Source organism: Heteronotia binoei, chromosome 12 (assembly GCF_032191835.1).
Source record: "Heteronotia binoei isolate CCM8104 ecotype False Entrance Well chromosome 12, APGP_CSIRO_Hbin_v1, whole genome shotgun sequence".
Taxonomy (NCBI): Eukaryota; Metazoa; Chordata; class Lepidosauria; order Squamata; family Gekkonidae; genus Heteronotia; species Heteronotia binoei.
In genome coordinates this window covers 52,977,850-53,005,196 of record NC_083234.1, presented here as the reverse complement: position 1 = coordinate 53,005,196, position 27,347 = coordinate 52,977,850, and the positions used below count along the sequence as shown (strand labels likewise).

Here is a 27,347-nt window from a genome sequence, read left to right as displayed (position 1 = left end):
ATTTCCCAAAGCATTTCCAACCAAGAGTGTCACAGCAAACTCTGCATCATTCATCTTATACTCTTCCGGGATGCTTTTATCAATAACCAACAGATGGTACAAAATGGAGCACTTGAAGAGCAAAACAGTTTTCTGTTGCCAGGGTTAAGATAACAGCAAGCACACCCTTCTCATCTAGACTGCCACCATTCCAAAACGAAGGCCAAAGTATTTGTGTGTATCTCAGACAAGCAGAATTCTTCTCTTGAAACAGCTCTTCTATTCAAGTTGCTGTTTTTCTAAGATTAGTGCACAGAATAGCTAAAACAGGCTGCACAGTCAAGAGTAGATCTCCCATTTGATTACAAAACCTGCTGCTTTAAGCATACCTGAGAAAGAAAGACCTTCAGGTAGGCCAAACATGGCAGCCAGTTCAATCCTGAGCATGAAGCAAAACCAGGGTTTTTGGGGGGTGGGTTTTGAGCAGGAAAGCAGTTCCAGATGTCTTGGCATCGGAGTGTGTGGCCTGATATGCAAATGACTTCCTGCTGGGCTTTTTCTACCAAAAAAACCCTGAGTAAAACTCCTTCACAAGGTCTACTCCACCCCTTTTCCCAACACCCTATTGAAAAAGGGGGAAATAAGCCAAATGTTCAGTGTACTCCAAATGAGGCAGTAGATATCATAAATAAAATATCTTTCATAAGTATATCCAGCTTAATTTTGAAACCATTTGCTTCCACAATAGATCTGGAAAGGGCATTCAGATGTTTACATGCCAAATGCTTTAGAGCATCATCTTGTTTGTTTGCTGCATTCTCCACCTCTTTGCCATAGTGCTCTCAAGGCAATCTGCAGCCAAAGATTATAAACACCACCCAACTAAAAATATACAAAACCGCTTTTAAAAATCCAAAAATATGCAATGGAATAAAACCAATAAACTAAACGGAACAAAACCAATAAATGAGTGGCAATAAAGTGATTATTAAGTGCCAGAACAGATTAAAAGACAGCAATCAAATCAACCAAATTGAAAGAGTTTCCAGGAACAGAAAAGGGAAAAAAAGGAGGGGGGCTTTTCCATTTGAGATGGGGCCATTTATTATTTTTAGCTCTCACACCAACATAATGCTCTCCACTCAGCCACAATCTGACATTGAAGAAGTTTCTTCTCAGCCTTTCTGACCAACCATGTCCTAACCCATGCACTGTACAATTATTTTTCTACAGTGACTAGGAAGCAATTCCTGTTCCAACTTCCACTGTGCATATTAATTTCTTCCCTCCCCCAATCTGGCAGGGAGGGCACGAAACCAAGACATTACTTTGCAACAGATGGAAGTCTTAGGAAACAGAAGAACAAGTCTACAGCTCTATTTCCGAAAAGGACTGGTAGCTTTGTTTTTGGAGTGACTTCAAAAAAAGTCAAGATAAGAGGATTATTTTGCATCTAATGTGCAGCAAGAGGCTATTCATATCCTGATACACATTTAAAAAATTCAAAATCTCCCTGAATTAGGAAAGATAGTGTCCAACTCCTGAAAGACCAGGAAATTTAAACACAAGTATCAGGAGAGGTAGTATCTGAACCCTACAGTGAACATTTCAGGTCTTGCAAGCTAGTGAACTATATGGGAACAGACCTTGACCTTTCCCAGTGAAGCTAGTTTAGGGAAACCTTTCAATGGCCCAGTCTAATTGACAACAAGGTCTCTCTGTCAAAACAATACTGCAGGCCAGAGGAAGTTTCTCTAATCTGACTCTTGCTGTTGCTCCCAGTACCTATTCCCATTTACTCTACCCTCCCACCAACAAAGTCTGTGTGCATAAGGATTCAACTCAACTTTTAATACTTTCATACGTACAAAGTGTACACTGATTATCTTCCCAAGGTTTTGGTCTTTAAATTTAAATTTCTTTGAACTCCCAACTTTCTCAAGGCTTTGAGTGGATTACAGATGTTAAGAGACAAAGAGTTAAAAATAAAGCTAAGCAAAGCATACACTAAAATCCCATTCCAATTAAACAACGAATTTAGTGGCAACTTTTTTAAAATTCCATTTTCTACTCGACAATCAACGTTTGTCTTTCTTGCTGGAGTACCCTTCTAAAAACACCAAACACGGTGCTTGCTCTGTCTGTCCTCCTCATCACTTTCCCTAATCTCATTGCCTTCCCCTTGTCTATGTGCAGGAGCACATAGGTGTGTTTCCATTCAGCAGCACTTAGTTGCTGCATGAGATTGACAGGGACCATTCTCAGTTGCTTCCTCACACAGCTGCAGTTAAAGCATGGTGCAGCACAGGGGCATAAGAGGTTTGATCAACCCTGCAGGAGTTTCTGCAGAGCTAAGCTGCAAGGGGGGGGGGGGGAGGAGAATGCTAGCTTTCCAAAAACCCACTCACTGATTTTTCAAAGACTACTGAAGCAAAGGCTTAAAAACAGGAACAAAAGCGTCAATGCAGAAGATGATGAGTCTACTTTCCCTTCAAAAAGAGAGCACTGAGGACATTTTGGTGGGGGGACTTTTACAGCTACCCCATCAGATCTAATAGCATGCAAGTCCCATGTATTAAAATATGTTTAAATTGATCCACTCCAAGATTATCCAATTTTTGTTAATTTAATTTAGAGAAGTGCTTCCTAAAGACCTGGGAGGAGCCCCATAACGCCCAATGAACTCAACATGCCCCTACCATAAGGCCATGCGTTTCTAAAGCAGCAGCAATGGGATCTGAAGAGCTAAGATCTGAAGGGCTAAGACCCATTTTAATGGATCTGCAGATCAGCTCCAGGAGAAAGGGAGGGGAAGAGAAAGATACCGTAAGCAGCTGACACTAGAGAGCATAAGAACGCAGTGTATATCTGCTTTGCCTTCTCATAGAAGATGATCTGTGTGATCAAATTTCTGGTGCAAAGGCATGGGGGTGCATTAGAGGGGAAAGCCAAGAACACACTGCTAGCAAAGAACTACAGAGCCTAAGTAAAGTGCCTGTAACTTGCTGATCACTAATACCAAAACAGCAGAACAGAAATACGTGCCAAGGGACCAAGCAGTGCAAGCACCTGTGCCTTTCCCAGTCATGCCTCTGCCTGCTCACAATACAAAGTACTACAGAATTACAGTGGTATGGAGTCAGAAAACGACTGGGAAGATCAAATCCCAGAATAACTACGAAGCTCAGAGTGACTTTGGGCTTGTCACTCTCTCTGAATCCAAATTCACTAACCTGGATGTTGTGAGAATAAAATGAGGCAGGGAAGAACTGTGTATGCTATCCTGACTGCTTTGCAAGAAGGTCAAGTATTAACAGACAAATCAAGCCAGCAATTCTAAACAGACCTGCTCAGAATCCTACTCAGAAAAGTGTTTTTAGAATCACACTGCAGATGTAAACCAGCCTACAGTGGCCATCCACCTTTATGTAGCCCTGGCTAGCAACTTTTGCATCCTATCCCTTCTTCATAATCCTCAAATTTCATCACCTACTTACAAAGGTACACATAAGACAGCCATATAGTCATACTATAATACCACAACGATCAACAAATATTGAATAACCATCTCAAACCAAGCAGTTGCAATTAGTGTGATCTTTTTTAACAAAAAAAAGTGTTCCAGAAGACATGTTTTTACAGCAATGTGATACAAAGCAAATCTGAAAGTATTTATTTATTAGCATTGGGTGATATTTAAAGCAATCTAGGTACTCTCCACTAATCAGCAAAACAGTGGCAGGACTGATACACAGGAATGGTCCACCTTGTAAAGGCTGCATTAAATACAGCAGCTGTCCCAAGGTTTATAACCATGTAGTTTGGGAGATGCTAATCATCTTCATCACCATAATTAATCCCAATTGGAAATAAGAATGCAGAACAGACAACTCAATAACCATCATGTTCAACATGGAATACCATAAATAAACACTCTAGTTCTCTCCCCACACATACAAACACTATTCCTTCCTTTGAAACAAAACAGTCAGAGTCAGGGAAGGTAGAACTATGTAAAGGAAGAATAACTGTGGGTCATACCCCTAACAGAGTCATGGGCAACCTCAGGAGAGCAAGAAAAACAAAAATTAGGTATGTCATTATGAGTCTTTTATGACACAGCCTTGAACTTTGCAGTGTGTTACAACACACACAAATGGTATGTGAACACTGACCCTTATCCCTGGATGAGAAGCCTTCCTCTAGATCAAAGCTCTCAAGCAAGCAGGAAGTCAACTGGCACAAAGGATATTGTCCAAACCAGTTTCTTTTCCTTTTTTCCTTCCCTGAATAGGATAATGGTTTGGTTTCAAGAAAACAATTTAGCTAGTAATCCATTAGCAAAAGACATCCAGTCTTACTATTAATAAAAACTCCAAATACAGAGGCAAAGAACAGCAGCACTGACAACTACTACTATTACACCACCATGAGGATAAGCAATGCACCCCTGCTCTGGTGCTAGGGGATCAGGTGGTTCTATTTATAGAAGCTCCCATAGCACATCAGCTTCTAGGAATATGCCCCTTGACAAGTCTATGGAGCAATATAAAATGAAGTTCATGTGAAAATAAAAGATGAACCCTTTTGGGCCAATATGCAAGCTTAGGCTTGCCTATTAGAATCAAGGACCAAGTAGAGAATACTGCAACAAATCCTGCTCACACGCAACCTATCTCACCTCCTTCCCCTCATTGTCCCCATACTATAAAAAGCTAGGTTGTAATTATATGAATGAATGATGTGGTTTAAACTGAATTAGAGCACAGGTCCATCCAACTCAATACAGTATCCACTCTGATTAGAAGTGGCTCTCCAGGTTCTTGGACAGGATAAAACCTTTTCCAACACTTACTGTTTGGGAGAGAAGGCTGTGGATCAGTGGTAGAATGACCATTGGTACTTACCGTGAGGGGTCCTTCACTGAAATAAATATCGTCTGAAATAAACTCACCCTCCTCACACTCGTCCTGTCCTGAGTCAGAGGAGGCTGTGTCATCTCCTGATTCTCTGGGTCTTTTATTATGAACAGAAGCCTTTATGGCTGTTTTAGTGGGCCAAGAGGGACTGGGCTGAAGAACAAGTTAAGACTGGCTGGAGCCCTGTGTCGCAATGCCTAAGTTAGCATATAGGACAGAAAACTGGGCCTGCATGGCCTGTTTTAACTCTGATATGAGCCCAGCAGTATTAACGAAATCCCCATGGGGGGTACATTATCCCACTAAAGATGGGCCTCATGGTGGGTACAGCCTCGAACGCCAATGCCTAGGGCTCCATGGGCTGCAGGAGGGTATTGGAGCTAGGCGCTGCACCTCCAAAATGGCTGCCAGCAGCCTCTAACAAGCAGCATCTTCTTCCAAGCGGCGCTTCTTCATGGTTCTCTCTTCGGCGGCTGACTCTGTGCAGCTGCCGAAAGCGTCGAGGCAGACAGTGCAATCAAACCACAAAGGTTTGTTGGCCCAGTCTAAAAAATCAGTTGCGGCTGCCAATACAGCGCACACCTCCATCTCCATCTCTATCAGCCGAAAAAACATCGCCATGCTCCCCAGCTGCCATTAGACAGGTCACAAAAAGAATGGGAGTACTTCAAAAAGGCTGATCTCTGTTCTGAGGAGGAAGAGAAAGGAAGGATGAAGAAAAAAGGAGGCAAAAGGACAGAGACAAGGTATAAGGTGAATATAAAGAGAAAGAAAGAAAGAGGAACAGAACTGGAGTGGATCATTCCAAAGGCGCCAACAGGAAGTGGAAGAAAGCTTTCATGCCTCCCTGATGGAACAATGGAATAACCCAAGGAGATTACTTCCTCCTCAGAGGGAGAACATCAGCTTGGCATGTTGAAGGTCCCAGGTTCATTCCTTGGCACCTTCAGTTAAAAGATCAAGTAGAACATAATCATATAGTTGGAAGGGTCATCTAGCTCAATCCCTTGCACAAAGCAGGAAATTCACAAATACCTCCCCCTTCAAATACCTCCCTTGGGTCTGGTGTTTACTCTTTCTCAGCTTAACTGACCTCACAGGCTTGTTGTGAGCAGGAATACACATGAACACACATGAAAGTTGCCTTATGCTGAATCACACCCTCAGTCCATCAAAGTCAGTACTGACTATTTACATTTTATGTGGGTCTCCAGGGTCTCCCAAAGATGTCTTTCACTTCATTTACTACCAGATCCTTTAACTGGAGATGCCAGGGTTTGAATCTGAGACCTTCAGGATGCCAAGCAGATGCTCTATCACTGAGCCACAACCCCTTTTCCATGTTCGTCAGGGTCTCATCACCTTCTGTCTGTTCCTTTTAGCTGGAGATGCCAAGGGTTGAACCATGCCAAGCAGAGGCTTGACCACTGAACCACGGCCCCTCCCCCTTGGGGCCCTCAGTTGAGGCTCTTAAGGAGGGATGTCAAGGTGCTGCGGGATTGTATTACCTGCTGCAAAATGCAGCACACAGGATTCAAATCTAGCCATTTACACCGGGGCACAAATTATACAAACACTGCAGTATCTGAGAGGTCCTTGCTGAGAAGTTACATCTACCTTCTCTCTTCTGTATCACAAATCCAGCCTTTTACTGATGTGAAAGACTTCTGCCTAAGACACCGGAGAGCTGCTTACAGTCTGAGAAGACATTACTGACTTTGATGGACCAAGGGTCTGATTCAGTATAGGACATCTTAATGTGAAATAACCATCCTGAAAGTAACAAGATTCTACAAGGTACAATTGGATCTACCACTGAATCATCATAACCCCCTGCAACAAACTCCTTGGAGAGACAGGGAATCCATGTCTCGGGTTACGCTTTTCTGTACAGAGGACACCATAAACTATGGCAGATACAGCTGAACTTAAATTGTCACAGATATTGCCAAAAATATTCGGACTGCTGGTCTTGACTTAAAAGATAATGAAGATTGTTTTTGCAGGCCAGAACCAGGGCTGGCTTTGTCTCTCCAATAAACAGGCCGAAGACCCAGAAGAGAACAGCCTTGGGAAGGGGTAAAGAACAAAGAAGTAACAAACTAATATGGCCCCTAGTGGATTAGAAATTATATACTGATAAATAAAATATGTAGCTAAGTCTACATGTGAGAAGTTTCTGAGAATGGCAAGAATTCCCAACTAAATAAATGGAAGATAGTGTTCAAAGATAGGGTATATTGGTTGGAGCCCAACAGATGGATCATATGTATGAGGAACTTGTAATAGCTATTTATAAATATTTTTGTTATAATTAGAAGTAGTGAGAATGAACTAACACAGCTATATTTTAATAAGATTTTGGAATACAGATAATTGTGTATGGTGTTTAAAGTTATAATTCATCAGCCAAGAATGAGAGCCCTATTAGGCAGGATAGCTAGCTATTGTTAGAAGATTTTTAAAACCTATCAATATGGGAAACAGAAAAGATCCAGAGCATCATCTTCAAAGATGCTCCTTACTTGTCACATTCTTACATTTGGTAAGAAATAATTAATGGACTCAAGTAATTTTCTCCTTTAACTTTGTAAAATAAAGGAATATGATAATACCATTCATTTAAGTTAATGTTAAAGATCTAAATATTCATGTTTCAATATAAAATAAATCAGAAGCCAGGATTCTCTAGTAATATTTTTACTTGGGTACAATACCTAAACCAACCAAAAACATTGCTAAGGTGTACCTCTTATCATGAGGTTAATGATCTGATAAAGGAAAGCTAACCAGACACCTAGGACTTCTGAAGTGCATGCCTATATCTGAATCAGATACAACCCCACAAAATATTGGCTACAATCTCCAAACAGTTTCTCTGCCAACTGCCAGCATTTGGATGTTTCTGTTCAGCTTACAGGTGCATAGGTTTCCAGCACAAACAAATTAAGCCAAGAGGAGCTGCAGTTTGTGGTTTAACTACAGCATGGAGCTGCCCAAAAGCGCAGATCTAAGAACTACCCAGTCCACCATTAACACATTCTGATGTCTAAAGAAACCAACCATGTACAGAGTGAGCAACAGAATACCCAGATTCTTCATATCTAATAAACTTGCAGAAGCCACTGCCATAATTATTGGTGCAATTTGACAGCAACAACAAAAAAAAAAAATTAAAAGCCAAAAGCAAGACTTCACAAAAGAGCACTCTGCAGATCACAATAAATAGTGAAAGCCCAGTCATAATATGGTAATTTGGTTAGTCCAGCATCCGCAGATCAACTATAAATTCAGGGCTCAATTCCATGGGTTGTTCCTGGAGTCATTTTAGTATTGTGATATAATCAAGTATAACAGGACCACATGGCATGCCATGAGTCTAAACTATTTTGAGGCTGGAGACAAGGAGCGCAGGCTGGGAAAACACAGGCATGTCCATGCCTACCTAGCAAGCTGCATGTTCTAATTTGTGTACCAATAGGAGTCATGTGGGGTGAGGAAAACTAAAGCCCCTTCTCCCCTGCACCAGGGTCCAAATCCAAATCAGGGGCCTGGGCTACTGGAAAACAAGTTTTCTTGCTCCTGAAGTCTAACTGCTGGCATTAAAGTAAGATCAGGGAAACAGCAGCCCTACATATTACAAATCATAATAGCTTTAATAGCAAAGGCCAGGGACCATCCTTGCTCTGAAGTTGCCCTTGTACATAAGCATTAGGATATATGATAGCTGTCTATCATTTGATACACAGGTATGCTGGAGTGGAGAATCCCCTAGCAACCACATGAGCAAAATGAATCAGCAAGCAACCTATGCTATAGAAACATCCCGGAATTCCCTGTTCATGTAGGTAAGATTTGCTCCTTTTAAACAGAAGCATGCAAGGAAAGTCCTACTGGAACAGATTAAATGTACGCCTAGCCAAGAATCCTGTTTTCCACAGTAATCAAGCAGATTCTTCAACAGCTGCACAGATCCCCCTCTTATAGGTTCCCACAGCACCTTCATTAGATGCCCAAGAATTCAGTATTGGCTCTTTCCTTCATAACCTGCTTGTGAGTTTTCTAGAGGCCACTAGCTGGCCACTATTGGCAACAAAACACTGGACTAAGTAAGTCTGATCTTGCAGGCCTCTCCATAATGTTTTTTTTAATTACAAAATAAATAGGATAATAGAATCTTAGAGCTGGAAAGGACCTCCACGGTCATCTAGTCCATCCCCCTGCACAATGCAGGAAATTCACAAATAGCTCCCCACCACACACATCTCCAGTGCCCCCTGCTCCATGCCCAGAAGATGGCAAAAACATCCAGGATCCCTTGCCAAACCGGCCTGGAGAAAACTGCTGACTGACCCCAAAGTGGCAATCAGCATTTCCTTGGGTGTGTAAGAAAGGCCACAAGAACTAAGCACTGATGCAACCCTTCCTGTCCTCCTTCTCATTATAGTAAGGTCAGAATCAGCATTGCTGTCAGATGACCATCTAGCCTCTGTTTAAAAACCTCCACGGAAGGAGAGCCCGCCACTTCCTGCGGAAGCCTGTTCCACTGAGGAACTCCTTCATCAGGAAGTTCTTCCTAATCTGTAGCCAGAAACTCTTAATTTAATTTCAACCCATTAATTCTGGTCCTTCTGGGGCAACAGAAAACAATTTTGCACCATCCTCTATATGACAGCCCTTCAAGTACTTGAAGATGCTGATCATATCACCTCTCAATCATTTCTTCTCCTGGCTAAACATTCCCAGTACCTTCAACCTTTCCTCATAGGATTTGGTCTCCAGACTCCTCCCCATCTTCATCGCCCTCCTCTGGTCATGTTCCAGCTTGTCTATAACCTTCTAAAACTGTGGTGCCTAAAACTGAGCACAATACTCTAGGTGAGGTCTAACCAGAGCAGAGTAAAGTGATACCATCACTTCACTTGATCTTGACACTATACTTCTGTTGATACAGCCCAAAACTGAATTTGCCTTTACATAACATATTATAAAAACAAGAAACTCAAATGTCTTGCTTAATGTTCTTGGAAAGCATCTATCTTCTGCGTACTTGTGCATCAGAGACTACTGGTCAAGGAAGTCAAGAATGGGATCTCAATATTCAAAGGAAGAATATCGCCTTTATGCCCTGACTACTTGTGAGTCATCCAGCTGACAATAAGAAAATCCTAGGCTAGATAGATCTTTGGCCCACTCTAGCTAGGACATTCTTTCGTTCTTAACAAATACTGATTTAGCAACCCCAGATAGCCAGCCTAATAATCCCCTTAAAAGTATTTACAAATCAAATCACACAAAGTAACCAAACCTTACAATGGGAAGATCTTAACAGATAGGAGTGGCATGTGTTTCTCTCCACCACCACCCTTTAAAAATACACAATTTAACAAACATTTTTCTCCACCAAAAAAACAAAGAAGGCACTGGGGAAAAAGCCACTGTAATGAGCAGCACTGAGCCCTCCTGACATATAAACCTCAAGTTGGATGAATTAGTGCCTAGTAAAACAGCATATAATTTACATTTTGTTATGTCAATCACTGGCAGCATCTCGAGGCTCTTTAAGACTAAGCTAGCCAAACCACAACATACACAAACTGCTTTAAATCATTTTCCCCACAGAGAGAACAGCTAACAATCAACAAACTAGGCAGGAAGAGGGGAAGGAGTCTCCCAACAATGAACTAGCCCCTGGATTTTCTTGGAGAATTTCAAGCAGCAACTCCAGGAAGGAAGGTATTCCACTCCAAAAGACAGAAGGGTAGCACCACATGCAAGCCAGCAAGCTTTTGCAATAAGTTGCTAAATAACCAAAGAAAGAAAGAAAAAGCCACAAAGCCATAAATCAAAATACTGCAAAGCCTCAGCCACAGGTCGCAACAATCCTGATGTTTATTAACATAAGAAATCAATCAAATGAATGGGCCGATGAAACAGCCTGACAGTTTGGGCAAATCCCAACACTACCAATTGGAAGCACAGCTGGGACCAGCATGGGAATTCTCACACTATGCTGAGAGGCCAAGATGACACCACCAAGTGGCATATGCTTTACAGCAGGATTTGGTTTGAGGCTCCGGGCCAGCAGTTGTGAAGAGAAGGACATCTGCGTTCACCCTTTCAGTTCACCATTGGTTTTGCTACTGATCTCAATGCTACATGGAAAATAACACAGCTTTCTACTTGAAGATACAATCATAACTTACCACTGTATCCTGCTTATGCTGAAGCTGGTTTAGGGAGAACAACCACTTCAGATCTTTGGAACAACAAGAAATTAGCTAAGTTTTATTGAGAACGTAAGCTTTCGTGTGCTCTCTAAGCACACTTCATCAGACAAGGGGATCAGGTATTGTGGCTTACATTCTCAATAAAACTTGGTTGGTCTTAAAGGTGACACTTGACTCCTGCTTTGTTCAACTGCTTCAGACCAATACAGTTGCCCTCTTGGATCTAAGAAATTAGCTAGTGTTCTTGTCAAAGGCAGCATACTTCCAATGGGATATACTTGACCATCCCAGCACAGAAGCGAAACCAGAACAGCACCAAGGCATAAAGCATAACCCTGCTGAAAATCACACATATGAACATATGAAACTCCCTTGTATAAAGTCATATCATTGGCACACCTGCCACAGTACTGTCCATTCTGTTTGGCAGGGGTTATCCAATGTCCACTCAGCTGTTATCTTTGATCCCTTAAGTACAGATGCCTCAAGTGAACAAGGGACTTCCTGTATGAAAAGTATGTGCTCAGCTACAACTAGTCCTGTTAAATATAAAAAAGCATAGCTACAGATGTTTGCTCATTAATGTATGAAGCTACTTCGTTCCAAGCCAGGCCATAGCTAATCTAGCTCATGGATCCATCTAACTCAGTATTCCTTTTTTCCTAACTCATGGCAATTCTCTTGGTCTGAGAAAGAAGTCTTTTTCAGCCATATTACCTGAACTCCTGGAGTTCAACTTAAACCTGTAAATTTTGCATGCAAAGCAGGCATTGTATTACCAAATCATGGTAGAAAGGAAAGGGAGGTGGGTGGTCTAAAGGGAAAAGTCTGATCTGAAAACTATAATCGGAGATAGGCAGGAAATATGTCATTTGGTTCTGAAACAGTCTTACTGAAATAGGATTTTATTGTTCCGAGTGCTTTAATTAATTTTGCTAGCTCAGTTGAACAACAGGAGAACTGACTCATAAATAGCTTAATTTTTTTAAAGCCACACAGATAATACTGCAAGTATTAAAGATGCTTCCCTGGGCTGCAAAGATATTTCATATTCAAAGGGCTCCAGCTCCACCATCTCAGTAATACTGCAACAGTTCTCTACTACAGTATGCTGATACTGATATCTGCACATTGCCAGGATGGTGATAGTGGAGAAGAAATGGACATTTTGGCCAAGAGAATAGCAGCTTGCTTAAGGTCACCTGGCAATTTTGTGGCTGACAAGGCATTTGAACCAGCAACTAGGAATGGGCATGGACCAGCACCTAAGTTCTTCAGGGGCCAGTCTGTGGTCCTTTTTGCCCGGTCCATGCATTTGTTGTTTTGGCAGCCTACCCACAGACCATAATTTTTTTAGGCAGTCCACTTGAACCACTGGTGTGGTCCATGGGCCAGATGTGCTGGCACCCAGGGAACCCGTTAAAGCTTTGTAAGTGCAGGAGGCATTTAAATAACTTCTGAGCCTACTTTCAGATCATGCCACGCCACGGACCTCACAACCCATGAATTGGCTCACACACCAGAAAAATCCATGGAAGTTCATGAAATTCACAACCCACAAACCTCCATTTTTCTGTTCCATGCCCATCCTACTGGCAACTTCCTTGCTTGTCTTCTTAACTACTGTGCCATAGCAAGAAAAGGACTCAAAAGTTGTGCCTCATTACAGCTGGCCATATGACCACATCCAGTTCTTGGATTCCCACATTTTCAGTAACTGGGCTTGCTCTATATTAATACAATACATAATCAAAATATTTGCCCTATTAAGGTTAAGAGGGGGCAAATGTTTTGATTAACCTTAATAAATTGTTGAATTATATATAAAAAATACATTTGCCCTACAAGCACAAATGTATTGCTAAAGCACAGAACACAAATACAATGTGTAATCACTATTTTTTTCCCAGTGAAGGGGAGGGCTCCATAAACAGTTAAGGTGTTCTGAGAAAGAGGGAGAAATAGCAGGCAGGTGTTACCCTTCCAGTCTTCTCTGAGCCCCAAACCCTTGCAAAGGCAGATTGAAGACGTAGATAGGCCATGACTTCCAGGTGCACTCTCTCTCTTTCATGCACACACACAAAAAAATGCAAAAGAGAGAGAGAGAAGTAGATAGGCTAGGGAAAGAAGAGAGAAGAATGTCTACAGGGAAAGTTCTGCCGTAAACTCTTACTAATTATCTTACCAGATGCTTTATAAAGCAAAGTATCTCAACTAACTCCTGGCTTGTGCCGTCCGTGGCTGGCGGATTGGCAGAGTCCTTTCTTTGCCCCTTCTCTTTCTTCCTTTCCTACACCTCCATGTAGCCAAGTCTCCAAGCACAGCTAGTTCCAGAGCAATATGGAAAATGTGTGGGTGCTTTTTAAAGCATTATTTCTATAAAAAGAGTCAGTTTTCAAACCTAGCATAAGAATGCACACACTCACCAAAAATACACCCACCTGAACAAGATTTTCTGAACCTCAAATTATTCATCTTTGAGACACGCAAGTTAGGAAGGAAGGAAGCAGCTTCAAGTCCCAGGCAAAGGGGACATTTAAAGAGATATACAAGAAGTCTAGAATAAGCACAAACTAGCCATGTAAACTACAGCATTTATAACTGATCTGTCCTCCACTGGCAGAGGCACTGGTTCCATTAAAAGACTCAACACTTTCTGATCATACAGAGGTTCATATTTTAAGCAAGTGCAAACCCACACCCACCTCTTTTCCTGTTAGCATTTTAGGCATTTAATGCTCTTATCTTAGCATCCATGGGGCTCTATAGTCTTTATTTAGACAGCTATAACAGCACATAATCTATCCCATCACTTTCCCATTTCACCAGCAGGGAGAGGCACAGAGACACATTAGTCCAAATAGGATCCAAAGTGGTCCATGTGGCTTTCTAAGGCAGGGGGTGAAAACCAGTGACATACCAAGGGCAGGGCAGTGGGTATGGTCCACCCTGGGCACAGTTTGAAGAAGTCTCTTGATGCCAGCATCATGCTGCATCCATGTTATTTTTAAAATGCAGTTCTGGCTGCAGCCACCAGGGACACAGGGAAGGCCCCTTCTCCAAGACTGAGGCAAACTTGCTTAACAGATCATACAATCAAGCCAACATGTTGATAGCTGCTACAGGAATTGCCAACCAGCAGGTTATTTTTTTCAATAAGTCTAGTCTTTCTTTCTTTCCTTGCACCCAGCTCAGTCAGATCTTGCAAAGCAGTATTTAGCGTATTGCAGCAAGATAAAAAAACCTTTCCCTCATTTCTTCTTTTTCACACATTTTTCATTCATTTCCGTCTTCTTTCACGCGATGTTCCCCTTTTATTTTTACTTCTTGATCCCAGGACCTTCTCATCCCTTTCCTGCTTGGTGACAGAATGTATTTAAGAGTAGTATAATAGCAAACCTTTGTTAATATTATGAACAGAAGGCACTGGGTTTGCTAGGCACTGTACATTGCACTGGTTCTGCTGGGCTTCCACCCCCTCTTGGTTGGACTGTGATTTTGTGTTTGACATCAGCTGGCATTGCCACACTGGCACTGAGTTCTTCTGGGCACTCTGTGATTGCCCTGGTACTGCTGGATACTCTGTACACCGCACTAGTTGTGCTGAGCTTGCAAAAATGGCCTCCTACCTTCAGTTTCTACTGCAGAGATTCTCTGGTTTGACTTTACTCCTTTGGTAATAATGGAGGACAAGGGCACCTTCTTTGAGAGGTAGTATATTTCTTAACATCCAGTCTGGTGAAGCTTGTGACCACTATTTTGTGATGCTTTGGCTTAGTGCTAGTAAAAGTTACTACAAAGGCAGACTCCTAGCTCTCAAAAATGTCATGTAGATAGTCAGTTCTTGGGCTTCAAAATGAAGAACATGAGCCTTCCCAAGTACCTGCTCAGAACACCAGCTGACTTATATGGGTGACCCTGTAGAGTTTTTAAGGCAAGAGACTTTGGGAGGTGGTTTGCCATAAGTCAGCTGTGGCTTGACATAAAAAAAAAAAAAGAGGAGAGGGGTGTTAAAAAATTATCCACCCTGGGTGCCAATTATGCTAGGTATGCCACTGAGGAAACCAATAAGACTGGTAGGAAAGCAAAAATTTTAACTGCACATTTTCCTCTGAATAAAAAGGAAGAAGAGTTCTGTGCAATCCAAATGTTTGCTACAGCAACAATTTGGGTCCAACAGAAAGCAAAACCTGATTGAGCAGCAGAAAAGGTGTTTCAACTTCCAGATTCAAAGCTAGCAAAAAAAATTTAAGAGCATCGTCATGCACAAGAAAGACAGAAAAGTTTAGAAAGTTCTTAAGACACCCAAGTTGCAATTTTTACATGCCTAGCTGCCCTGGGTCACCTAGCTGTCCTGCAAACTCTCATAAACAGATTTTTTTGTCAGCCACAGGAACGCTTGGTCACAGGACAAGACCTTAAACCCAGTTCTCCCAAATGCCTCCTTACCAATGCTTAGGAGCTGCTGCTCCAAAGAATCCACTAAAACAAAGCAAGTAAACTGCTGCACAAAACATCTATTTGCATCGCTTATTTTGCTCTGGAAACTGCAAAAGAGGCAGCCTTGAGTACTTTGCAATCCAAATTTCAATAATGGAGGAGCAAAGAAAGAGATGAGGGAAGGGCAGAAATAAAGTGGCCACGGCAAAAGGGACATGGGTTTTGAAGTATGGATTTTGAAGCAGCATTTCAAATGAACACATTGGGAATATGACTTGGTGCAGAAGTGATGGGAAATTTTCAGAAATTTTGAAATGGGGGGGAGCACCTAGACAATCTGGAGAAAAACTAAAATATATGCAATACTTACAGTTTTCCAATCAAACTGAAAATTATTTTATGGCTTTAACAATATAAAATGCCCGATGTAGCACATACAATTGCACTATTCAGCATATTAGTATCATAAATGCATTTATGAAATTTAAAAATCTAAAGGCCTTATTTCTATGGAAGTTTACACCAGTCTTAGCCCACTGAGCTACATATAGCCTCCTCTCAGCCTCAGATCTCTGCCCCCATCTACAATGCAGTGAATGGAGGGGGAGGAAAAATTATTGCTAGTATGATCAGGTATGCAAAGTATACAAAGCATTTTCTACAATAACAGAGGGCTGACTGTCGACAGCCTTAAAACCAGAAGTGAAGTGATAGCAACACTCCTGGCAGGGGTGAGCAATCTTTGGACACAGCAGATTCCAGTATTTTCCAAGTTGCATCAAATTTACTTTTAAGGAAGGTTACTGAAACTAATAGCTTCCCAACACTGATACTTCTGGATAAGAATTATCTAGATCAGTCCTTGACAAATTTACTTTAGCTCAGAGCTAAACCCAAAAATGTAGGAGCCAGACTCATTTTCCAGGCTTCAGAATTTTGTATTTCAACGCATTTTCAAATTATTGCTACCACAAAGCCTAACCCTAAACTTTTCACAGTTTCTCATAATTTCAATAGAACTATGACAAAATTGCTGTATTATATAAACATAGGGTTACCAATTTTTGCCATCACCATGACAAAAAACTAACATCCATAACCTAATTTCTCCCCAATTTTTCATAATTCCATTATTGTCTTTAAAGCTTTGTTTAACTGAATATTGGAGCCAATCTAGAAAGTGATTGGTTAAGAAATGAATTTATCTACCACTGAATGGTGTGAACCTAATATAGAAACAATGACCAGAACTTCATGCACATGTATTTTTACGTCAAACAGCAACTCACTTTCAGATGCAAAATGATTAGTTTGTAGTCCTACTGAGGGTCATTTAGAGACACTACAATAAAATCACTGCTCAAAATACTAGATGCCACAATGAAATTTCTAGGTGCAATGGCAACCTGGGATTTGTCAACCCTTAGATTCTTTTAGACCTCGCTTCTATCCTTGATACAGCATAGAAACTGCTTTGGTACCCTGACTGGTGAGCTATACTGCTCTATTGACTAGGGGTGTGCAAAAAACCCTAGTATTTTCTGGTTTCAGGTATATTGAAACGTCAAAAATATTGGTATTTCCTGATATTCCAGAATGGGTTTGGAAAATATTTGGATTTGCCAAAAAATATTTGCTCCATTATACCCTATGGGGACCACTATAGTCAATAGTCCCCATAGGCTATAATGGAGAATCATTCCAGGAATATCTAGGGCTCAGGGAGGGTGGCTATTATTTGAGGCAGAGACACCAAGTTTTTCAGCATAGCTGCTGGTGCCTTTCCTCAAAAATGAAAAAGTTTCAAAAAGATTGAACCAGGGGGTGTCCCCATCCTTCATTGTTTTCAATGGAGGGGCGAAGGCATTTAAATGGATTGTGATCCCTTTAGTTGCCTTTTCCAAGCTGCACTACTCCACAGCAAGTGAACTCCAAAGGCATTTAAGGGGCTTGCAGTCCCTTTAAATGCCTTATTCAAGTGAAGAATTTACTCTGAAGTTTACTCTGAATTTACTGTAGCTATCCAGCAGTCTCGAAAAATCTCAAATGTTTTTGGAATTTGTCCAGTTAGTCATTTGCAGATAGGCAAATAAGTAGCCCACTTCCTAACCAGCTGAAAAAATACCCCCCAAAAAACAATAAGGTATCTGCTCATGACCTGAGTTCGATCCCAGCAGAAGCTGGGTTCAGATAGCCGGCTCAAGGTTGACTCAGCCTTCCATCCTTCCGAGGTCAGTAAAAGGAGTACCCGGCTTGCTGGAAGTAAAAGCTTAGATGACTGGGGAAGGCAATGGCAAACCACCCTGTAAAAAGTCTGCCATCAAAACGTTGTGAAACCAACGTCACCCCAGAGTCAGAAACGACTGATGCTTGCACAGGGGACTACCTTTACCTTTATTTTGGGATTTTTTTCCAGCTTGGTTTATGCCAAATGCACACTCCTACTGCTGACAGGGAAATAACTTCTCTAGTTCTCCTGGAACTCCAAGCAGTTTTTTAAAACCACCACTGTATCCTTCTGGGCCAGTGAACAAGTTCATTCATTCATTCATTCCAATTTCCAACCTGCTGTCCCCCAAAACCAGCTCAGGAACTGGTCATAGAGGTAGTGTTTTATGGTGACTCCAGTCCCTCCTGATGTATAGGTTTCAGAGGAAGATTCTGGACAGCTTTTGCGCGGCATTTTATGCAGTTATGCAGGGTTGCATGTTGCCTCTCATGTTATTTAATATCTACATAAAACTACAAGGAGAGGTCATTTGAAGATCTGATGTACGACCTTTACATCTAATGTCTGAAAGACCATAAATATGTTAATCCCATGACTGGAGGTAGTAAAGGACTAGATGAGGGTGAACAAATTTAAGTAACTGACAGACAGCGCAGTGGGTGAACTGCCAACAGTCAAATAGGTGCTCAGCCTGATCTGGATGGATTTGGACTTAACCTGGAAAAGCAGACTTGTAGTCTGGAAGTGCCCCCCAATGCTTCTTTGTCCCTAGATAAGAACGCAACTAGCAGCACTTGCTTATATAGCTATACCTGCTATTGACTATTCCTGGAGAAAGTCAGCTGGGCCACTACCATAAATGCTTCAATATACACAATGGGTTACCGTAACACATGGGTTACCGTAACACATTGCTGAAGATGGTCCAGACGATGAAGATGATCAGTTACTTACTATAATGAGCACATTAAGACTATACCAACTATATTGGCTCCCAGTTTGGTGCAGTGGTTAAGTGCGTGGACTCTTATCTAGGAGAACTGTGTTTGATTCGCCACTCCTCCACTTGCACCTGCTGGAATGGCCATGGGTGAGCCATAGCTCTGGAAGAGATTGTCCTTGAAGGGGCAGCTGCTGTGAGAGTTCTCTCAGCACCACCCACCTCACAGAGTGACTGTTGTGGGGGAAGAAGATAAAGGAGATTGTGAGCCGCTCTGAGACTCTGAGATTTGGAGTGGCAGGCAGGAAATAAATCCAATATCATCATCATCAGTAGGTTTCCAACCTAAAATCGAAGTACTCATTTTGACCTTTAAAACTCTTAACATCTTGGATCCAAAATACCTGAAAACCTGCTTCAACTCAGTGTTCCACAATCAGACAAGCTCTGCAGCAGGAACCCACATTATCACAGGTGCCCTTAAGAGGAACCCATGTGAAGGCCTTCTCAGCAGCTGCTCCAACATTGTGGAAGTACTCTGTCCAGGAGTTTCATTTAGCCTCTTCATTATAGCCTCCTGTCATCACTTGAAAACCTAGCTATACCAGCACTACCGGTTTTATGTGCTTTTTAATATATTTAGTACGTTTTATTTTTAATGTGCTTTTTAATTTTTAGTGCATTTTTATCTCACCCTCCATTTTATTCTAACAACCCTACAAAGTACCAACAGCCAGAAAACGTCAAGGTAGAGAATTTGAAACTGGGTTTTCCGGATCCTAGTATGACACCCTGACTACTAAACCACACTGTTGGATATCAGTGTGACTTTTTAATGATCATGCTGGATTTTGTTTTATTTTCTCAAGCGCCGTATTGTGTGGGGGGTTTTTTAAATTCTTGCCCACCTTTCCATTAAAGTGCCCAAGGTAGCTTAATCATGCTTGCTTATGGAAAGGCAGCATAAAAGTTACCTAAATAAACAGACAAAAGGTGGCATGTAAATGCTAGCTATTCTTCTTCCCAGTAATACAAGTAACAGCATTTTCTCATGGCTGTGGAAGTTCCAAGAAAACTCAGACAAGCAATCCTGCTCAGAATTTGGTTTTGCTCTGCAAAATTAAACACAGATAAGTGGATCTACAACTATGTTTAGATGATGGGGCAGGCTGACCTGTGCCATGACCAGTGACCTGAGGGACCATCCCCTGTCCTATATACACCTGTTTGCCAGAACCCTAGCAATACTATACTTTGTTGGACGTGGCATATGTACAACTGAAAGAGAACAACAAGACGAAGGCTGTTGCCTGTCTTACCATGGTTATGAACTTCCTGGGGCATCTAGCTGGCAACTGTTGGGGAGAGGGAGGGGGGGCCATTGAGAAACAGAGTCCATTGTGCCTACATGAAGAGGGAAGATACATGAGCAAACCACTATCTTTAACAAAATAATACCAAAACTTTGCTTGTAGAGAGCCATTCCCCATTTTATATAACTCAGAACAAGCCATTTCCCACCCTGTGAGCTGTTCCATGCAATACAAAAGCTTGTCCCCAATCTACACTGATGAAAAGATATCACTAGTTTGTATGCATGAATCAGTGACAGCACAGTTACAAAGATACAACAAAGGCAAGACCAGTCCAGACCTTCCCATATCTATTTCTTATCCCTACACACCGACAAAAATCCACAAAGGCTCCATTGCTTAGCTTACAGCAACCCTTTTGAGTACACACACACACAAAGAAACTGGATATTTCACAGCCTGGAAAAAACACTGAAGTACTGCTTTGTTGGTTTTCAGAGTTCTCTAGACAAAGTGAGAACTTTATATATAAAGACTGAATAGGATCCATTTAGGAGGTCTTTGTATCCTTTCCTTCTAAAAGGCAATTCCAAATTAAGACAAGTCCGTCTAAGTCATCCACATTCAGCTTTTCTTATAATTATCTCTCTTTCTATCAGACAGGGCCCCAAACAAACTCCATCTTATCCTTTGGATCCCTCTTAAAGGGACACACCTCTTACCTTGAAAGGCACCTGTTGTTACAAGCAACCATATCATGCTGAACATTCTAAACATTCTTTGCTAAGTTCCATATGCAGGGCTCTATATTACCCCCTCAGCATTTCTCTCATTTGGCAGTGAAGGGAAGAAAAAATCTGTTCAAATATGTCATTTCCCTCCCTCCCATTATGCTTGTTTCATTTCTCTCAGCCACACAAACCTTTCAAACATTAACAAGGAAGTCTATCTGAAAAGAATATCAGACTTGCACTGAGAACTCGAAGGTTCAAATTCCTGCTAGCCTCAAAGATCACTGGGTGGCCTGGGGCCAGACTCTGCCTCTTACAACAATTCTCTACGTTGATTAGGCTGAGGATAAAAATGGGATCTCCTCTGCTCTTGTAATCTATTCCGAGATCCTTAGGTTTGTGCACCATCAATTCATTCCAGTGGGGACTGCCTTCAGTCAGGGATCCATTCTGAGCCAAGAAGCAGCACACCTGATCTCTGGCAGCCATCCCCACATAGTTCAGAACACTGCTGCCTCACAGTCAGACCAGTAGCCAATCTAGGAGCGTTGTCGCACCGACCTTACTCGGGAGCAACGTCCCTCTTCACCGCGCAGCGTCTGCGCAGATTTCGCACTAATTGCTCCGCAGAACCCGAAAGAGCCGCAAAGTCCCGTGGCTTATGCGTCGCAAATGTAAACTGGCCAAAAACTTTGCAGCTCTTCCAGGTTCTGCAGAGCAATTAGTGCGAAATCTGCGCAGCGTCTGCGCGGTGAAGAGGGACATCGCTCCCGAGTTAGGTCAGTGCGAAAACGCCCTATGTCTCTCCTGTCTCCTCTGACTGACACTGGCTCTCAGGCATAGAAAAGTCTTTCCCAACACCTGGTTTGCAAAATCCTGGAGCCCTCTGGCATGTAAAGCTTATGTCTTACTATTGACCCACAATGGCCTTCCTGTCCGGCTTCTCAAAATTAACCACTGCATCCACTGAGCATATGTACAGCAGCAATATTTTTCAGACCAAATACAGGCCTTTTTAAATTTAATTCACACTCCACTTTTCTTCCTAGTGGGGACCCAAGGCAGCTTACATCTTTCTCCTCTCCTCCATTTTATTCTCACAACCACCACCCTATGAGGTAGGCGAGGCTGAAAGTGTCTTACTGGCCCAAGGTCACCCAGCAAGCTTCCATGTCAGAGTGAGGATTCAGACATGGGTCCCTCAGATCCTAGACTGAATCAGGCCCCCAGAAGGCTCTTATCAGGCCCCCAAGCAACTGATTCTTGTCTACTTCCTTCTCTTTCTCTCTTGCTTCCTTCTGCATCTCAGCTTGCTTTGCTAGGTTTGCTCAATCGCACAGCAGCTACAGAGCAAAATCTTGATTTTCTCCACTGGTTGAAGCTACTTCCCTTCCTGGTCCCCTGGGGAGGGAGGGAAAGAGCCAGAGCTTTCTTTGCCCTGTTCCCTGGATCCCATGGGAGAAATATAAAGAAAGTACCTCTAAGACCAACATGTGCTAATGTTCTGAGCATGGTTTATTTTAAGGGGGGGTTAGTTGTGTTTGTCCGTGTCCTTTAAAAAGTTTATAACTCTGCTACCTAATCTTAAATACGTACGCACATGGCCCGACCTGACATGGCCCAGCCTGGCCTGATAAGGTCTCGTTTATGTCAGATCCAGCCCTCCTAACAAATGAATTCGACACCCCTGTCCAAGACCAACTCTCTATCCACCACATTGCATATAAGTTGACATAATTACCACAAAACTATCAGCTCTTCAAATTCTCCACAGTTACTTGCAGCTGTGAAACTACTTTTGCAAAATCTCCTTACTCGGTCACTTAAAAGAGTCTGACAGCTCAGTGAGGTGGGTAAGTCGTTACTGAGCATTTACAAGCCTGCTAGAAAACATGCTATGAGATTTAGATGCAGATTTTAAGCACAATTTTAAAATTTCAAGTAAAGCTCCAAGAAGATCAGTAAAACTCACAGACAACATAGGAAATTAACAAAATCAGAATGTCATGGCTTAGCCAAAAGTCACTTGCCATATAATGCCGCTAAAGGAAAATCTAGTCTGACTATAAAAATTTTAGGGCAAGTCAGCCTTTAGCACAGATGTCCAACAGTACGAATCAGGAGACAAGCTGGAAAATTTTACCTTTTCATTCCAACCTTACACTAAGCACAGCACAGCTGTACCCATCCCATGGGACACCTTCTACAGATGTTGTTCTTTCTGTCTGCATTCCTCCCCTTAGCTTCTACTCCAGACTTTGGGTTTAATGATTAACAATAATCAGGAGACAGCAAATCCCAGGGGTCAGGAAAGCAAGGCATTAACATTTGCAATTAAAGACTGCATACAGAATTGCCACCCAATTTGGAACTGCTACAAAGGGACAGCACAGTGCATTCGTAAGCCAGGAAGCGCAGATGTTTCATTTTTTGAAAAATCAGAAAAGGCTAAGAGACAATATGATGCACTAAGCAAGTTGTAGGGAGGCTGGATTTTGATAGCTGGGGTACATGTGCAGGAAAATCAAGCATCCGACATCAAAATTGCCCCCTTTTAAAAGGTGGAATGGAGCACCTATGAAAAATGTTAGCTCACCTCATGATCATCTTGCTGCACAGAACTGCTTCGCAAAATGCCCCACAAGAGATATACGTAGTCTCAGCTGTCTGCAAAGAACTGGACAGTACTTATTCACCATAGCTGGCATTTACTGGTGCTTCAGAAATCCAGCTCTCATTCTTCCTCTTACCTCTACATTGTCTTTTTCCTGTAAACTAGCATATAAACATGACAACCCTTCCCAGCATATCTGAACACAACTGCTCTCCAAGAGCCACCCCAAACCATGGGCTTCTTCCTAGTAGATACCACATCACAAGTAGAGCAAAATCTGTGTGCAGAAGACAAGATAACGACTGTTTGTTTGTTTTTAAAAAAATAATCATGGTATTTGAAATTAAAGGCTGGATGAATTGATGGAAGTGGTACCTTCCCCAAATAAAGAACAGTACCTCTCATACCTGTCCCCAGGAGTAGTCCTCCGGTCAGAAATCAGGAATATATATATAAAACGAAATCTTTACAAAGTTCTGTGCTCAGAATTACTCTGAAAAAGAGTCCTGCATTACTCAAAATCTTGCATGCAGTACACACCACAGAATGTCATGCCAATACAAAACAGGATTCACAACTGCTTTAGAAGATCAGAATCCCCGCTTGCTATGAGCAGATGGGATGAATGGCACCTTTTTACTATCTCCATGGTGGATCAACCTAGTCTCAGATACACATTCAAAGGCTTCTTTACTCTCACCGCCAGACCATGTGAACCAAACAACCCAGCAGCAACCAATATGGCCCGAATATTCCTCCTCCCAAACAATGCCTGACTAAACCTGCCTCCCTCCCTCCAGGAGAACTCCTAATCCCAAATTATCAGGTTACAAGCCTCCAATCTCTTGGAAGATACATGCCTGCCTTTTCCATCCTGCAGGTGTTCAAATCCATCATTCTGCAAGCACACAGAGAGCTCTTCATACATCAAGTACCCACAAATGATGCCCTCCCAATCCTCCTCACTCTCCCTTGCTGCACCCACTCTGCAAAACCTCTGCTGCCTGGGCACTTCCTCGTAGGCCCAACTCCCCTCAAGTGAGCACCTGTGCCATTAGCTGCCCACAGCGGTTACTCCCTCCTCAGAATCCCCAGGCTTATTCCTAGATCCAAGGGCAAGGCACAGGCCACATGATGTGCACCAGCCCTGAGCAGTACTCCTTCCTGGCCACCCCCAACCCTCTTTGCCTCTAACCCTACAGCCAGTCCACTGCAGATCATACTGTCCTACAACTGCTGCCTACTGCCCTGAGTCAGGTACCCCACCTCCCTCATTCAGCGCCTTCCTCCAAGACTCCAAACCCTCTACTTCGTTCACTCCAGGTTGTGTATTTGACCTAAGGAATTCACACTACAGCCCCTTATTGCGGTTCCTCCTCCACCCCAAACCCCAAAGAACCCCTTCCCACAACGTATACTGCTTCAGATCTTGGAATCTACCGCCCCATCATCTCTCCCACTAGTTCAGTTCCATGCAAAACACAGGAGAGCTGCTGTGGCTGACAACGTATGCATGTTCGCGCGGGGGGTTAAAGAAACGATTCCAAATACATCAATAAGCTACTGTGGTCTGAACAGACCACCCCCGCCCCTACCTAGCCCTCCTTTGACCGAGCCCCCCCTTCTCCGCGGCATCCCTTGACCCCTTGAATCGAGCCCCCCCCCCATCGCTCTTCATTGCCCCGCCCCCTTGCATCGCACATTTGCAACCCCTCGGTGTTCCACTCCCCACCCCTCCCCCCAGTGCACAGCGATTCCCCCCAAAAGAGAAGAGTCCCTACCGCCCTTCGCTCAGCCCCCTGGCCCCGTCCGGCTTGCTCCGTCTCTTGCAGCTCCGCAGCAGGCAGCTTTCGGGGGCTCCTACAGCACGTGATAGCGCCCAGCGTCCCCATAGGCTGCGCCCGGCCAAAGCTGCCGGGCAACGTGAGCCCGCCCCCTCCCTGCACCTGAGAAAGGCAGCGCTGCCTTACGCTAGCCGCGTAGCGCAGGAGCGGGTCCGCCACGCAAGCGCCGCAGCTGTACCTTAGTTCTTCCCCGCCTCTGGCCACGCTACAGTCGGAGGTGGCGTAAATTGTCTGTTACTCTTACCTGCGAAATCAGCTCCCTTTACGCAAGTGACGTAACTCGACTCCCTCTTCCCTCCACCTCTTCGAAGAAGAAAGGGACCCTGTTTTACGACGAATCCATAATGTTATTACAGTAAAACCTACTGTACTTGAAGTGCAGAGAGAAATTTATCCCTCCCTATTTGTGAAATATTTAAACTTCTCATCAGCGTCGCAGGCGGGTTGTTCGCTTCTGAACACGGAGTTGGTTTCACCGTTCCTCACAAGCGTGCTCTAGGGCTGGCTTTGGATCCGCGAATACCTCGCCTGTTCCTTGCGCAAAGTGCGTAAATCGACTGGCAGAGTATAAAGCCCCCTGGCGCAGAGTGTTAAAGCTGCAGTCCTGCAGTCCTGAGCTCTGCTCGTGACTTGAGTTCGATCCCCCTTGGAAGCTGGGATTTTCAAGTAGCCGGCTCGAGTTTGACTCAGCCTTCCATCCTTCCGAGGTCGGTAAAATGAGGACCCAGCTTGCTGGGGGGAAAGGCAATGGCAAACCACCCCGTTAAAAAGTCTGCCGTGAAAACAATGTGAAAGCAACGTCACCCCAGAGTCGGAAACGACTGGTGCTTGCACAGGAGACCTTTCCTTTCCTTTTATAGAGTATAATGAAAGGGGGCGGAAAGACTGAGGGAAAATGGAGTTGGGTGACAGGTGTGCAGAGTAGAGAAAAAGACAGAGTAAAGGGGGAATAAAGAAGTAAAGAAAAAGGGGAGTAAAGAAGACACTTTTGGTTAAAAATATTAAAAACACAAGAGCAAGATCGTGTAAATGAGGGTTGAAATAAAAAGAGGGTTGAGTAGACAGGTGTGTAGAGAAAGAAAGCTGAGGTAAAATGTATGCGGGAAAGAAGAAAAAACTGAGGAAAGGAAACAAGTGATAGGCTGGTGTTTGCCTATGTTAATCCCTGAAGTAATTTATCAATAAAACAAACATAACAATAATATATAGTTAAAAACAACATTCATTTAAAACATTTACTTTAAAATAATAAAGTACACTAAAACCACCAAATGCTGTTCCACAGTCAATCAGAAGGCCTCCAGGAATGGAACTACCTTCAGTACAGTCAAGAATGTCTGTGAGGATGGTGCCACTCTCATCTCCAGGGTGAGGAAATTGGGCACAAAAGCTCAAAAGTCCTTTTAAAAACTCTCTTCACATCAAGTTAGTTCCTATAGGAAAGTACCATCTCTGGGACAGAGAAGAACAGGTTGATATGAGTAGAGGCAGTCCTCTTGGTACTTTGGACCAAAGCCATTAGACTATAAGGTTCCTTGGGGGTTTTTAAAACCCCTTGAACTGAGTATCAGTTTTGTTGCTGTACTGTGAAATGCTTTTGTCTTCAGGAGCAGTTCTGTGTGAAGCACATTACCATAATCTACCATGGATGTTACCACATCATGTGTACCTGTAACTAGGTCTGTTTCTCCAGGAACTGCAGCAGGTGATGTACCAGTCTAAGATATGCCTAGCTGCTTCAGTCACTGCTAGCTATTTCAGACTGTTTATCCACAGACAAAGAAGCATTCAGAAGTATTCCAAGCTCTTTCATTGTTCCTTCAAGGGCAAAGTTACCTCTTCTAGAACAAGTCATATGCCACCCACCCAACCTCCAATACACAGTACTTCCATTTTTTCTTATTTCAAGTTAAATTGCCTTCAGATACTGATTTACAACTCTTACCAGTTCCCTAAAAGAGATAGATAGATAGATAGATAGATAGATAGATAGATAGATAGATAGATAGATGAATTTATTGTCATTGTTCTCAACAAAAAGAGAGCAACGAAATGAGGTGCTCTTCCACAAACATACCAACACATCAAACACACATATTCATAAACC

The 27,347-nt window shown here is 42.7% G+C and overlaps 1 protein-coding gene across 5 annotated transcripts in view; it reads right to left on the bottom strand.

Annotated features, from left to right (window-relative positions):
• The window catches only part of STRBP (spermatid perinuclear RNA binding protein), a 97,871-nt gene extending 72,189 nt beyond the window's left edge, over nucleotides 1-25,682 (bottom strand). For 4 of the 5 annotated variants that reach the window (XM_060250424.1, XM_060250426.1, XM_060250428.1 and 1 more), the window contains exon 1: nucleotides 25,178-25,330. The gene's annotated coding sequence lies outside the window, so the exon portion shown is untranslated. Of the gene's footprint in view, nucleotides 1-25,177; nucleotides 25,331-25,484 lie in introns of those variants that run through there. The other variant, XM_060250425.1, reaches the window with a different exon arrangement.
• Between the last annotated feature and the right edge of the window lie 1,665 nt (nucleotides 25,683-27,347).